Source organism: Triturus cristatus, chromosome 7, assembly GCF_964204655.1.
Source record: "Triturus cristatus chromosome 7, aTriCri1.1, whole genome shotgun sequence".
In the NCBI taxonomy this organism is placed as follows: domain Eukaryota; kingdom Metazoa; phylum Chordata; class Amphibia; order Caudata; family Salamandridae; genus Triturus; species Triturus cristatus.
The window spans coordinates 1412485810-1412501667 of NC_140590.1; the positions used below are offsets into that span (position 1 = coordinate 1412485810).

At 45.2% G+C, this 15858-nt stretch overlaps 1 protein-coding gene across 1 annotated transcript in view; it reads left to right on the forward strand.

Annotated features, from left to right (window-relative positions):
• The window catches only part of ATP9A (ATPase phospholipid transporting 9A), a 555816-nt gene that overhangs the window by 395950 nt on the left and 144008 nt on the right, over nucleotides 1-15858 (forward strand). The window lies entirely within an intron of this gene.

Genomic DNA, 15858 nt, shown 5'->3' on the forward strand with positions numbered 1-15858 from the left:
ATTACGAACAGCAAATTCGTCTTAAAATAGCCCCACCCATGGAACCCTATCCCGCCCCCCTCCCCAAACCCCAGTCCCTTTGCCAAATAACACTCCTGCACCCGCTTACGCTGAGCGTGCAAGGGAACCTGGGCATGAACCCTCAACTGTGTGGGAACAAAACACTAAAAGAAAAAGGAATAAAGGAAAAAACAAGGAGCTGTGCTCGTTTAACTCATTCTAAATATGGCCCTGGGCGACTAGTGATGGGGAAGCGAACCCTATGAGGCGCTCTGATGTGTAGCGGAGCGCTTTCTAGAATTGGAAAATATGGAGGGCCCTGACCTTCGGGGAGCATACAGTCATTGGTAGACCAGTGGATAAATACTCCACTAGAGGACCCCATGTGTATTCAAAATTTTTAAAAGTGTCTCTGTGAATATCGCTCAGTCGTTCCATGGTTAATGCCCTCCAGAGGCGTGTCTGCCATTGCGTCATGGCTGGGGCCTCCTGCTTCTTCCAGGCTGCGGCCAGAGTCAGCTTGGCTGCACCCAAACAAAGCCACAAAATGGCTTGGTCTGTCGAGGTTTGATACTTCAACCCCGGGTCTCTGAGTCCTAGAAGCACAAATGCCGGAGAGTCTGGGATGGGGTTACCTAAAATGTCTTTGATATGGGCGAGAATTTCATTGCAAGAAGGGCGAATGACCGGACAGTCCCACCATATGTGGCAAAAATTGCCGAGAAGACCGCAACCTCGCCAGCATAGGTCAGTCGTGCTGGGAAAGATCTTTTTAAGTTTGGTGGGGTATAGGTACCAGACATAGAGCACTTTGTAATGGGCCTCTCATTGCATCAGGGAGTGATTGTGGCGTCGTATGTCCTTCCATAGTGCTTTCCACTGGGTGTCTGTGATGTCTTGGCCAAGTGTTCTTTCCCAAAACTCAAGATATCGGGGACGAGGGGAGGGTAAGGTGCGTAACAGAAGTGCGTAAAGGAAGGAGACAGCTGCTTTGATTGTGTCTGCTTTTGTCAAATATTGTTCGAAAGGTGTGAGTTCTCTCGTCGCCCCTTCTCTAATCCCGGGTTGTAGGGCCCAGTGGCGCAGTTGGAGATAGTGGAAGTATTCTGACAATTTTCAAATATTAGGAAATCCAAGTTACGGAATAAGTGTGTGAGAGCGAGGCGTCCCCCCTCCCTCCATGCATCAAAAGGACCCGGTTCTAGTGCAGGGGGGAACGCTGGATTATAATGTATAGGGGTGAATGGAGATGGGAACTCAGTCTGGCGCAGCACCTCGTTCCATGTATGAAGAACTGTATTAGTAGGAGTACTAATGTAAGCATTTGCTGGGCGATCCGATTTCGGCTTCCAGATAAGGTCCCAGATCACCCGACCGGCTACCGCTCGGTCCATATGTAACCAGTGTTTGTCCGATTCTCGTAGGACCACTCGACTATTACCCGGAGCTGTGCTGCTTTGTAATAGTGTCAAATCAGTCATAGCAAGTCCCCCTTCGTCTCTGGGTTTTCTTAAAAGGAGAAATGGCAGCGGCGGGATTTTAATTTGCCAGACAAACTTTTTAAGCAGAATGTGTGCTCTGTGTAGAAAGTGTTTCTCTAGACTGATGGGGAGGCTCTGAAACAAATGCAGAAATTTCGGCAGTACCACCATTTTAATGGCGTGGAGTCTATCGATCCAGGATAAATAGAGAGGTGCCCAGCGCTTGAGGTCAGCCCGTAATTGAGTGAGGAGCGGAGGGTAGTTAGCAGCAAACAGGTCTGAAACTTTAGGGGTCAGTTTAATCCCTAGGTAAGTCAAGTCCTTCTTGGCCCTTTGGAATGGTGTGGAGGCCTCTAAACTTCTCATTTCAGCTTCTGGCATCGTTACATTTAGTAGGAAGGGAGGTTAATTTTAAGACCTTCTACCAGCTCAAACCGGGTCAGTTCCGCTTGTACTGCAGTTACGGAGCGTAGGGGGTTCGATAAGGTCAACAATACGTCATCAGCAAATAAAGATATCTTATGTGCATCAGAACCAAAGGGTACTCCTCTAATCTCTGGTGATTCCCTAATCGCTTCCGCCAGAGGTTCAATACTTCGCAAAGAGAAGGGGGGACAGTGGACATCCCTGCCTCGTCCCCCTCCACAGCAAGACAGGGTCTGATGCCACCCCATTAATCAGGATCTTGGCACTCGGAGCTGCAAAGTTAGCTCGGATCATATTGATGAAGGTGTCGCAGAATCCAAACCCCTGGAGGACCCAAAAAAGAAAGGCCCAATCCACCCGGTCGAACGCCTTCTCGGCATCTAACCCCAGGAGAACTGCAGGAATCTGTTGTTAAGAGTTTTCTCTATTAAGTGGATCACCCTACGTACATTGTTGTGGGTTTGTCTGCCCCTAATGAATCCAGATTGATCCGGGTGTATAAGGTCTGACATCAATTTGTCCAACCGCGAAGCCAGTATCCTAGAGTAGAGTTTAGCGTCCAGATTAAGGAGCGCGATGGGGCGGTAAGAACCACACAGCTGGGGGTCCTTCCCGGCCTTAGGGATCACAGTGATTAATGCTTTGCTCATGGTGCGAGTCACCTGGGCAGCGGTCACTATGTGGTTCAAATGAAGGGTCAGTTGGGGAATGAGTTCCGCGCTAAAGCTTTCTTAAAATGACGCAGTCAGACCGTCTGGTCCCGGGGCTTTGTGCAGGTTAAGGGTTTTAAGGGCCACTTGAATCTTCTCCTCCGAGAGGTAGCGTCACCGAGTTCAGGTAAGTTACTTGAGCATGCTGGTTGACTTGGTCGGGAGTTTAGAGGGCATCATAGAAGTATTTGCACAATCGCGCTTTTCCTGGTTCCTCCCGAATCGGGATGCCTGTTAGATCTTTTATGCTTGCGATATACTCTCTTTCCCTTTTCACCCTCAATTGTTGTGTCAGATCAGCCCTATTTTGTTACCCTGAGCATACGACGTCTGCTAAAGGCGGAGAAGGGTCAATTCCGCCCTGTTCAAGTAAATTGCGTGTAACTTCCCTTTCAGTGCTGTGACTTTTCTTTGGAGAGTGAAAATAGGGTTAGCCTTGTGCTCGCACTCCGCAGTCTTTAATTCCCCCTCTAGGAGTAACCTCTCAGTCGCTCTCTCTTCATTAAGGGCCGACATAAGGGACAGACATTGTCCCCGAATAACCGCTTTAAACGCGTCCCAGTTATTTGCCATGAACGTAACTTGAGGGTCATTCAGTTGGAAGAAGTCTCTAATGGAAGTTCTTAATTCGTCCCGCGATGTTTTGTCACGGATTAGGGCAGTTGGGAAATACCACCTCTTGAACTTGGGTGGAGTGCCCGACCATTCCAGGGAAACCGCCAGCGGGGCGTGATCGGAAATGACTATGGGGTGTATGGTGGCTTCTCTAATCTAGTGAGTGTTTGACTGAGGTATGTATAATCAAGTCTTGAGTAGCTGCGATGGATATGAGAAAAGAAAGTATAGTCCAAGTCATCCAGGTGTGCTTCTCGCCATGCGTCCCTAAGACCCATTGACTGCATCTCTTGTTTGAGAGCTTTTGGAAAACTACCCGTATGTGTTTTGTGAGGGTTAGTACTGTCCGCCCCTGAGTGCCAGGTGAGATTAAAGTCTCCCATGAGGATTATGTCACCTATCGCAAAGCCCCCCAGCAAAGACAGCGTAGAATGAAGGAATTTTGCCTGATTAGTATTGGGTGCATATATCGTTGCTATGGTGCACTGACTTCCCCGAAGCCGTCCCCTAACCATGAGGACCCTCCCCTCCTTGTCTGTTTTGTAGTCCTCGGGTTGGAATTTGAGAGAGGAATGAAAGAGTAGGGCTACCCCGTTAAGTTTTGTCATTGCAGAGGACTTGTAGATCAATGGGTATAATTTGTGTTTCAATATATGATATTCGGCTCGTTTGAGGTGGGTCTCCTGGAGGGCCACCAAGTCATAGTGTTGATCTGTGAGGTATTTTCAGACCCTGTGACGCTTAAAGGGAGCATTCATACCTTGTACGTTCCAAGTCTATGTGGTGACAGCATTTTAAGCATCTTCACGAGATTATATCTTAGGACACTTCCCTTCTCACAATCCTCCCCCCTATCCCTGTCCTTCCCCCGCCCCCTCGAGTTGCTGCATAGTGCGTCGCCTCCACCCTCCCGTCCCCTCAGAGCCCTCTGTGATACCCCCATCACCCAGGGTAAAAAAAAAAAACACGATCAAAAAAGAAAAAAAAACAATGAATAGAAACAGTATTAACTTTAGGACCATCTGTCCCCAGTCTCGCGTACCTACATAGTGTCCTACCGACACTGTGAGGCAATTAGGACCAACGTCCGTTGCCAAAATCTCAAAGAGGTGTCTAGTTATAAAGACAACCACTAACCCCCAATGACCAGCATAGGAAGCGCCTATCGGCATAGCGTATTCAGGACGATGGGGAAAGCAGCCGCCATTGCAACAGTGTCTACTGTTCAACAATACTGAGACTGCAAAGAGAGTGGAACAGAGTCTTTTCCTTCTGTTTCATAGACTGTATACATCTCCATTCCCCCAGGCTAAAAGAGTGCAGCTCCTTCTATCTGATCCGCCATCTCATATGACCCAGTCTCTCAATGGGGCTCCTCAATTCGGATCAGAAGTAACTTGGGTCTTCCTGGGCTTGGGGGGACGGCGGTCCCGCCATGCGCTTGATTCACCTTTCAGCCATGTCGATGTTTTGAAGAGTAGTGGTATTCTCCCGGGGTCATTAACAGGAATGTGGGATCCCTAAGACCTCAGCGACGTGGCGCTCTCTGTTTTTTAATTCAAAACTGAGACCAAAGGGATATGTCCATCGGTAGCGGATATTGTCTTGTCGTAGTTTGTCTGTAACGGAATTGCTGACGTCGTGCCAAGGTTGCCGGAGCGATATCCTGAAACAGTTCACAAGCGAACCCCTGAAATTTCACCACGTCCCTTTTCCTGGCCGCCTGGAGTATCGCTTCCTTAGTTTTTAAAGAGTGCAGCTTGGCGAGGACGTCTCTTGGTCGGCGCTTCTCTCCTTGTAGGATCCTCCCCACTTTATGGACTCTCCATTTTCACCTTCACCGTCGTTGCTCCTAGTATTTCAGAGAAGAGGACCGTTATGAAGGCCTCTAGGTCCTGGCCTTCCGCTCCTTCTGCCAGATTATGAATCCGTATATTATCCCACCGAGAGCGGTTTTCCAGATCCTCTTGCTTCAGTAGCGTCGCTGTGAGCTGAGTCTGAAGTTCCCTTATCAGGGGCGAGATATGTTCCGTTCTCCGCTCGAGTTCCGCATTTCTATTCTCCACATCTAGTACTCTCGTGCCCACCGAGTCGATATCTTGCTGCAAGGCGGTGAGTCTGCCACTTAGATCCTCCTTCAAAGCATCCAGCGATTGGGACCAGTCTGCCTTCAGTTCATCCCTCAGCTCCTGCTTAAATGCTTTCAAGGAGGTGAGTAGGTCGTCCTTTGAGAGCACCATGTCACCCTCCTCGCGTGCGCTCTGTTGTGGTTCCGAGTTGGAGGTGGGCGTGAAGTATGTAGACACCCTGTTACTCCGGGGTTGTTTTTTAGGCGGCATAGAGGTGTAGTCGGCGTGAGCCCAGGCATGTCGCAAGCCCGAGACTCCTGAGTCACAGAGACTGGAAGTACCGGGACCCTCTCCCCAGCGCCACCCCTCCCGAAGCGGACAGGACGTAGGGGCAACCCACTGGCCAAACTTCCTGTTCTGTCTTCGATTCTCCACACTTAGTGTTGTCTCCCTCCGCACCTGCAGACCTTCTGATAATGGGTGGCCGCCTTTGCCCTCCATCTTGTGTAACTGGCCTGTCTCTGTTGTGAATCGTCACAGATGCTGCTAACTGAGGCCCTGTGCCCTCATGAGGCTGTGTATTGCAATGCTCCCCTGTGATGTGAGGAACAGGAGGCACCCCTTCCCTATCGCAGATCCGCCATCGTGTAAGGGGGCCCAGTGTCCACACGAGGTATGATGTCTGCCCCGGCTGCCCTGTTATGGTCAGGCACCACTGGAGCTACTGTCGCCCTAGGAGTAGCAGTGAAGAGCTGTCCCGGCAGTGGGGGGCCCCATCCAACAAAAGAAACCTGCTGCAATGTCCTCCGCCTCTTTGAGCCAGCCGCCTCCACCCCACCGAGCCCCCGCCCGTCTCGTCCTTCCGCGCTGCCAGAAAAATGGCAGCCGCCGGGTCTGCACCCCCGTGCCGCTGTCATTCACCGGGCCGCCACAGGCAGGGGATCTCGCCAGGCCTCAGAGCGCGTCCAGGTACCGTGCCCCATCGCCGGATCCAAGAAGCTCCCTCCACCCCTCCGGCATAGCACCGCCGATAGCCACGGGCGAAGCTCCGGCGAGAACCGCAGTCCCACACGCAGGCCTCACTCTCCTGTCATCCTGTGCTCCAAGCGCCGTCCCAGACGTTACAAGAGGGACCTGAGCCATCTCCGTTTCAATCAAAGTACATTCACGCACTTTCTGCGGCTGTAGCTTGGTAGTGTCAATGCTTTAATTCTATTTTGGCAATGGAGCCGTTATGGCTCACGTCCACCCTGCCATCTTAGCTGGCCACGGCCCGATTTCATGTTTTTTAAACATATTGTAGCGTCTTACAACCATTGCTGACCATAAATGAATGTTAACTGAGGCTTCCTTCAGCTAATTACTCTGTGTTTAAAAAAAATATACTACATCTAACTTTTGTAAAGTATTTCCTCCCGTGCAGAGCATAGGATTTGGTCTTGCAAAGTGTGCGTTTGGCCAAGCACCCAAGTGCAGCCAATACCTTCTGCAGATGACTGAAAGACTGAAAATGTGGATTCGCAAAGAATTTTTAGACTATTGTTCCAGATATCCTGAATTTTTTTATCCCTTTAAATCCCACTGTAACACTGATGTGGCAAAAATGACTGAAGAGATTTACACCACGCAAGTATTTGCAACTCTTACTTCAGTATAGTTTGAATTTCAAGATTGGTGTAATTTGTTCAGTGATCATTTTTTCCATGTAGCGAACAGCAAAGATTCTTATGGAATTAAAATTGTAAATGCTGTTTATTTGATCTGCCTCTTTCTACCAGTGTATTTGCAAGCAGGATGCCATGCCAAACCTAAACCAGATCAACTTTTTGTTTCAAAATTGTTGTGTCAAATGGCATCAAGTTATTAGCGAAACAAAAACAGCTTTTCTGTGGAAACTCTGACCTAAGCAGAATAGAATAGCAGTACTTTAGAGTTGCTACTGCCGAAAAAAATATGTATGTATTTATATATATATATATATATATATATTCAACAAAGTTACCCCACGGGTGGAGGCACAAACCCAGGACAGCTCACACTCCACGCCATTAGCACCTGGAAATTCTGCCGCCGACGCGTTTCAGGCCATTTGCCCTTCCTCATGGGCGGTCTTAGATCAACTGAGGCAAGCAAAGAACCACCAGCACGTGCCCTTCTTTTATTTCAATTAATCCTCAATAGGAAATGCTCAAGAATTATGGGACTTGTAGTTCAGAACAATAAAACCGCAAATACGGTGCTGCCATCAGTTCACAATCAAATCCGGGTAAATGCTGAGTGCGGGAAGAGTGAATATAAGTCCTGTCCCGTTCCGCTCGCCGCTCGTGATCCATAGGCAGCAGCAGACCCACAAACTTATAGTGGTGGTGCCATCCGTGACCGGGGTCGGTCACAAAAATATTCAACAAAGTTACCCCACGGGTGGAGGCACAAACCCAGGACAGCTCACACTCCACGCCATTAGCACCTGGAAATTCTGCCGCCGACGCGTTTCAGGCCATTTGCCCTTCCTCATGGGCGGTCTTAGATCAACTGAGGCAAGCAAAGAACCACCAGCACGTGCCCTTCTTTTATTTCAATTAATCCTCAATAGGAAATGCTCAAGAATTATGGGACTGGTAGTTCAGAACAATAAAACTGCAAATACGGTGCTGCCATCAGTTCACAATCAAATCCGGGTAAATGCTGAGTGCTGGAAGAGTGAAAATAAGTCCTGTCCCGTTCCGCTCGCCGCTCGTGATCCATAGGCAGCAGCAGACCCACAGACTTATAGTGGTGGTGCCATCCGTGACCGGGGTCGGTCACAAAAATATTCAACAAAGTTACCCCACGGGTGGAGGCACAAACCCAGGACAGCTCACACTCCACGCCATTAGCACCTGGAAATTCTGCCGCCGACGCGTTTCAGGCCATTTGCCCTTCCTCATGGGCGGTCTTAGATCAACTGAGGCAAGCAAAGAACCACCAGCACGTGCCCTTCTTTTATTTCAATTAATCCTCAATAGGAAATGCTCAAGAATTATGGGACTGGTAGTTCAGAACAATAAAACCGCAAATACGGTGCTGCCATCAGTTCACAATCAAATCCGGGTAAATGCTGAGTGCGGGAAGAGTGAAAATAAGTCCTGTCCCGTTCCGCTCGCCGCTCGTGATCCATAGGCAGCAGCAGACCCACAGACTTATAGTGGTGGTGCCATCCGTGACCGGGGTCGGTCACAAAAATATTCAACAAAGTTACCCCACGGGTGGAGGCACAAACCCAGGACAGCTCACACTCCACGCCATTAGCACCTGGAAATTCTGCCGCCGACGCGTTTCAGGCCATTTGCCCTTCCTCATGGGCGGTCTTAGATCAACTGAGGCAAGCAAAGAACCACCAGCACGTGCCCTTTTTTTATTTCAATTAATCCTCAATAGGAAATGCTCAAGAATTATGGGACTGGTAGTTCAGAACAATAAAACCGCAAATACGGTGCTGCCATCAGTTCACAATCAAATCCGGGTAAATGCTGAGTGCGGGAAGAGTGAAAATAAGTCCTGTCCCGTTCCGCTCGCCGCTCGTGATCCATAGGCAGCAGCAGACCCACAGACTTATAGTGGTGGTGCCATCCGTGACCGGGGTCGGTCACAAAAATATTCAACAAAGTTACCCCACGGGTGGAGGCACAAACCCAGGACAGCTCACACTCCACGCCATTAGCACCTGGAAATTCTGCCGCCGACGCGTTTCAGGCCATTTGCCCTTCCTCATGGGCGGTCTTAGATCAACTGAGGCAAGCAAAGAACCACCAGCACGTGCCCTTCTTTTATTTCAATTAATCCTCAATAGGAAATGCTCTATATATATAACTCGCGCGCCCGCAATGAACTGCTGATGACGTCACATATTACATCACTCATGACATGGTCAGTGACATCACTCATGACATCACTGATGACATCTCAAATGACATCACTGATGACCTCACTGATGACATCATCCAGTGAATGTGTGTTTTTCTGAAAATTAAATATGTTTTATATATGTATATCTCAAGGTTGATGGAAGAATAAATGGGTATATTACTGTCTAAATGGATGATTTCTTTTTGAAAAATTGATTATGTAACTGACTGATTAAGTGTATCATAGTGAATACATGGCTTAGTGAGTAATGTTTAAATATATAAATATCTGTATCATTTTTTCACTTTGTGTATAAGTGGCTGCATGGGTTGGTGAGTAGCTACATGGGTATCTATATAGGTTATTAGTTGGTTTTTTGAGTATCAGTCTGAGTGTCTGCATGGTTCGGTGGGGGGTATGACGTAGTGCATAGGTGCATGAATGAGTGACTCACTGTTTGTATGTGTTGAACAGAGCATGTGTGCAGGACTGCATGGGTGGATGAGTGTATGTATGGGTGTGTTAGTGAGTGAATGACTGTCTCAATAGTGTCTTTATGAGTAACTACATATGTTTAAAACTAGTATATGTGACTATTGGTTAATATATGTGAGTATATGTGAGAGTGAGAGATTGAAAGAGTTCCTGTATGAATAAGTATGTATTTCCATAAGTGATTGTTTAAAAGACTAAGTATGTGTAAGTTTCCGTAGAAGTAAGTGTGGTGGTGTGTGTATAACTGTATATGCAAGTAAATGTATGTTTGATTCTTTATTAGCATGAGTGACTATGTGTGTGAGTAGCTCTATGGATGAGTGGCATTGTGTTACAGGATGTATAGGTGTATGAGTACATATGAAAAGTGAGTACATGTATGAGTGACTGTATTGGACTGTTGGTGAATGAGTGGATGTGTATGTGGATCTTAGAATTACTGAAGAGGTTGTTGTAACTGTTATTGGTATGTCCATTGTTTTGTAAATTTTAGTCTCTATTTTTGAATGTGTGTATCAAAGGTTTTATTAGGGGAAGAGGAGGTCTGCCACTCTATCACAAGGATGATGTCATCAGTGAGGTCATGAGTGATGTCACTGACCATGTCATGAGTGATGTAATATGTGACGTCATCAGCAGTTCATTGCGGGCGCGCGAGTTATAGTTAGCTGAACTAACTATAACGGGGGAATTTCATTGGTTTTTTACGAGTAAAATGTCCAGCTAACTATAACATGTGTGAAACCTATGGTTTTTTCACTGAATTTCTAAGGTTTTTTATATGCTAATTCCTAACTATAACGTGTGTGAAACCTATGGTTTTTTCACTGAATTTCTAAGGTTTTTTAAATGCTAATTCCTAACTATAACGTGTGTGAAACCCATGGTTTTTTCAGTGAATTTGCAAGGTTTTTTAAATGCTAATTCCTAACTATAACGTGTGTGAAACCCATGGTTTTTTCAGTGAATTTGCAAGGTTTTTTAAATGCTAATTTTTTTTTTCTTCTATTTTTTCTAACATATTTTTATTTTAATTTTCTTACCTTTTATAAAGACTATGATTAAATTTTTAAAATTCTTAAATATGTTTTTTTTAATATATTTTTTAAAATAAACATGTAAAATTTATTTGCAGTACTTTTTTTCTATTTTTTTTTTTATTTTTTTAGTACGCGTACCGTAAGCTCACGGTAAGCGTACGGTTTACGCAACGTCCGTAATTTTCCTACGCTGCTTGCGTATAGTTACGCAATTTGCGTAGCCGCGCGTACTCCGCGTGGGACGCGTACGCGTGTACGCTACACGCGCACGTTACGCGGAGGTGCCGGGAGTCACTGTTATGCGCATGCGCGCAAGCGCGTGTCTTTTTTACGCGCATGCGCACTTTTGCCGTAAGCGTACCGTAAGCGTACCGTAAGCGTACGGTAGGTCATGTGATCATGAAACACAACTTTTGATTGGTTGAAACTACTTTCAGTTCTAGAACTCTCCTACACCACACCCATTCCCCTCATTTCTGCTTGTGATCCCTTGGGAGAAGGAGCTGGTTTGTCTTTGGGATACGATGGCAGAACAGCAGAGCTCTTCTGAGAGTGAGGCTAGCACTAGCAGCACTGTCTTGAGGCAGAGATCGAGGAAACAAAAGCCCTCTTATGTATGGGATTATTTTACTTTTCCTGAAGGCCAGCAAAAGGTAAATGCACCCTTAGTGACTTGTAAGCTGTGTAAGCGTGTACTTTCTAGAGGTAATCCTAACAGGAAGTATTCCTTTGGGAATCACACCATGAAGAGACACCTCCAGGATGTACACAGAAGGACACATGGTCATCTTTTTGGAGGTAACTCTTCAGAAAGACAAGCCAGTACATCCACAGCAGCTCAGCCTGAACCATCATCTGCAGGGCTGACTCCTTCTTCTGCAGGTCAGGTGAGCCCTTCATCTGTGGGGGGAGAATCTCCTTTTGCTGGCCCTCTGGAAATCAACCCTCGATTTCGGAAGGTTGATATTCGATGCACATTTTGTCAAGATATAATTTGCTATAGGGAGACCAGTGTTTCCCTAGTGAACAACAAAATAGATCAACACATTTGTCGCTTTGAATAATTTTCCCATGCTTCCTTTCCTCTGTCCCTGCATGAACACAACGGTTCTTTTAAGAGCCAACCTTATCTTTCATCTTTTTTTTACATATGTTTTTAAAAACTTTTTTTTATTTTTTTTTTACCGTACGCGTACGGTGCGCGTACTTTTTTTTTTTTTTTTTAAAAAAACACTAAAAATCAATAAACACATTACAAGGTCCTTGAGAGACTACAATTATTATTATTGACTTACCATACTCACTGAAAAAATATTTATTCATTTGTTTTTTTTAAAAATAGTTTTAAAAATGTTTGTAGTTTTCGAAAATTTTCTATATCTATCTGGAAAAAAAGAAAAAAGTATTAATATTTTTAAAACATTTTATAATACAGTACACATATTTACATGGGTGTGTGCTAAGAGTCTGCTTCTTCCCCCAAAAATTCGCTCCCCCTTTCCATCTAATGCAACTGTGAAATCACCAGAGCAATACGCAATAAATCTCTGCCTATAATTCCTCTCTGCACACAGAGTCATGTTTTCACATTAGTCCCAAAACGAAATTTCTTTGCCAATTTGAAAGCACACTTACTGCTCTTTTTTTTTTCAGGGCAAGTGAAAATCACTTTTACAGACTGACACATTATGAAACCACTTTTTTTGATTTATTTAAATGCACATGTCCAAACTGTTTTTTCAGACCACCACCATGTGTATTCTCGGTGACTGCCTACACTCCAGCAAGGGCAACCAGCCTTAGTGATGCTGAATGTATTTGCATTACAGACTGAAACCTGAAAACCCCACTCGCTTGTAAATACTGTGCATGACTATACATGGCAAGCACATGGGTGTGTGCTAAGACTCTGCTTCTTCCCCCAAAAATTCGCTCCCCCTTTCCATCTAATGCAACTGTGAAATCACCAGAGCAAGACGCAATAAATCTCTGCCTATAATTCCTCTCTGCACACAGAGTCCTGTTTTCACATTAGTCCCAAAACGAAATTTCTTTGCCAATTTGAAAGCACACTTACTGCTCTTTTTTTTTTCGGGGCAAGTGAAAATCACTTTTACAGACTGACACATTATGAAACCACTTTTTTTGATTTATTTAAATGCACATGTCCAAACTGTTTTTTCAGAGCACCACCATGTGTATTCTCGGTGACTGCCTACACTCCAGCAAGGGCAACCAGCCTTAGTGATGCTGAATGTATTTGCATTACAGACTGAAACCTGAAAACCCCACTCGCTTGTAAATACTGTGCATGACTATACATGGCAAGCACATGGGTGTGTGCTAAGACTCTGCTTCTTCCCCCAAAAATTCGCTCCCCCTTTCCATCTAATGCAACTGTGAAATCACCAGAGCAAGACGCAATAAATCTCTGCCTATAATTCCTCTCTGCACACAGAGTCATGTTTTCACATTAGTCCCAAAACGAAATTTCTTTGCCAATTTGAAAGCACACTTACTGCTCTTTTTTTTTTCGGGCAAGTGAAAATCACTTTTACAGACTGACACATTATGAAACCACCATGTGTAACTACAACAAAAACAATTTCCATTTCTATTATTCATTTCTTAAGTTACCACATACATCCCCTCTCAAACTGTAAACTCACCTTTAAAATTAGTTAGTTGTGAAAGAAATGTGACACTCCAACAGCAGATTATCAGAGCCAGGATCTCTGTTGTGTTCACCTCTCTCCTCTCAGCAGAACCAGATAATGGCAAACTTTCCCTCTATTTTTCCACACATATACTTGTAAGTTTCAAATCTCAGTGCTTCCCCCTTTTTTTCAAATGTAATCACACATTTCTATTGGTTGAAAACCAACCCTTTTCCAAAAGTACCCTTCCCCCAACTTGACTTCTGCCTGCTACCATAGCAACAGCTCATGGAACACTGCTGGGTTGAGTTAGGTCAGAAGTTCGCCAAACAATGTTTCAATTCCACAGAGCAAGAGTGCTTGACTTTTCAAACCTAACAGCAAATCCATAGTACTGTTCTTTGGTTACACATTTTTTTTTACCAATACAAAACATGCTTCTATTAATTTACACATACAGCCTAGTTTTTATTCTATAATGGTATGAAACAGCCAATCAGTTCTTTTTGTTTTGTAAAAAATATGTATGCCTCCATTTCCAAACTGTCTTTCTTTTCATATTGCCATTCTACTGAAAGACACCTCCTGAGTGCATCCAGTTCTCCTTTGAAGATGTTCACAGTGTGGATTGTAGGGCACAGCTATGTCTTCTGGAGTGAAAAGTTTGCAGAGAAAACAGGTATGGTGAGAGACCTTGCTTTGCCAAATGTAGACATTAAATGGATTGGTCAGAGAGGGTTAAAGTGGCACCAATTGATGCCATTGGTGAAATCCTTCATTCAAATCCAACACCCTGACCTCATAATAGTGCACTGTGGTGGCAATGACCTAGGCACTTTGACTGGGGTAGGTCTGGAAATGCTTATGAAGGACACCTTTGCACAACTGTTTACACTTTTCCCTAAAACTGCCTTTGTGTTTTCCAACATATGCCAAAGGCAAAAATGGAACTGGTCCAATCATTTCTGTCCACAGATTGACAAAGCAAGAAAGCACGTCAACAAATCTGTTTCTGCTTTCCTCCGTGACTATGGTATGGGTGCCATTTACCACAACAACTTGCGTTATGACATGCAAGACATTTATAGAGGAGATGGTGTGCACTTCAATGATGAAGGGAACAGAGTCTTCCTCTTGAACCTTAGACTCTGCATCGGTACTTACTTGTAGGTACCACTTAAAAAATGACTTCATAAACACAACAGCTCTTTTTAGAGCTCCCTAATATCTAAACTCTTAAATCTGCTTTTCATTTATTTTATTTATTTATTTTTTTACCGTACGCTTACCGTAAGCTTACCGTACGCGTACCCCGTGATTTTTTTTAAAATCAATAAATGTTTTTTTTGTACTTTTCTGTCCTTCTTTGACCCCCTTACAAATGTTAGGGGGTCTGTAACTCTCCTCATTGCCCCCTTTCCTTGTTTTCACTCTTTTTTTTCAGAGTGAAATACACAAAATGGCGGCCGCCGCTTCCTGGTTTCGACCGATTCGAATGTTTACTAAGATCTAAGAGCCAATCAGAATCGTGCTCGCGCACGCCACCGTACGCTTACCGTAAGCGTACGGTAAGCGTACCGTAAGCGGGCTCAGATATATATATTGATTTAAAGGCTATTTTCTCAGAATCTACTGAACAGATTTACACCAAACCTACAAAAGGCACTTCCTTGACCTAGGGACTACCTCTCTGCCAAATTTTGAGTAATTCTGTTCAGCCGTTCGGGCTGTAGCTCGTTCTAAAGGTCCTATGGAAAAATGCATGGGAAAACGCGTTTTGGGACCCCCCTTTTATCTCAGCCCCCGCTTGACGGATCCCCCCGAGACTTTCAGGGTAGGAGCGGAGCGCCCCACCTATTTTGAGAAATTCGCGAGGATTCGTCGACCGGCGCCAAAGTTATTCAAAATAGAATGTTGAGGTTTTCCTATGGAAACGTGGTCCTAACTATAACTACCTACTGGCGACCGCCAGTAGGTAATATATATATATATCCTACTGGCGGTCACCAGTAGGTAGCTATAGTTAGGACCTATTTTCCATAGGAAATACGCAACATTCTATTTGGAATAACGTTGGCGCCGATTGACGAATCTTCGCGAAATTTTCCAAACATTTGGCCAGCTCCGGTCCGCTCCTATCCTGTAAATTTCACGGTGATTCGTCAAGCGGGGGCCGAGAAAAAAGGGGGGTCCCAAAACACGTTTTCCCCATGAATTTTCCCATAGGACCTTTTGACGCAGCTACAGCCCGAACTGCTGAATATAATTACACTAGATTTGGCAAAGAGGTAGTCCTCAGTTCAGACTCCTGTCTTTTGCTTAAATGGTGTAAATCCGTTCAGTAGTTCCTGAGAAAATTAGAGGTAACAGTACATATATATCTATGGGCTCAGAGGATCCGCGCACCCTATGCGTACCCAGCGCGCACCCTGCCGTGCACGAGCTGTATTCTAATTGGCTGTCAACACTCCTGATCAGGA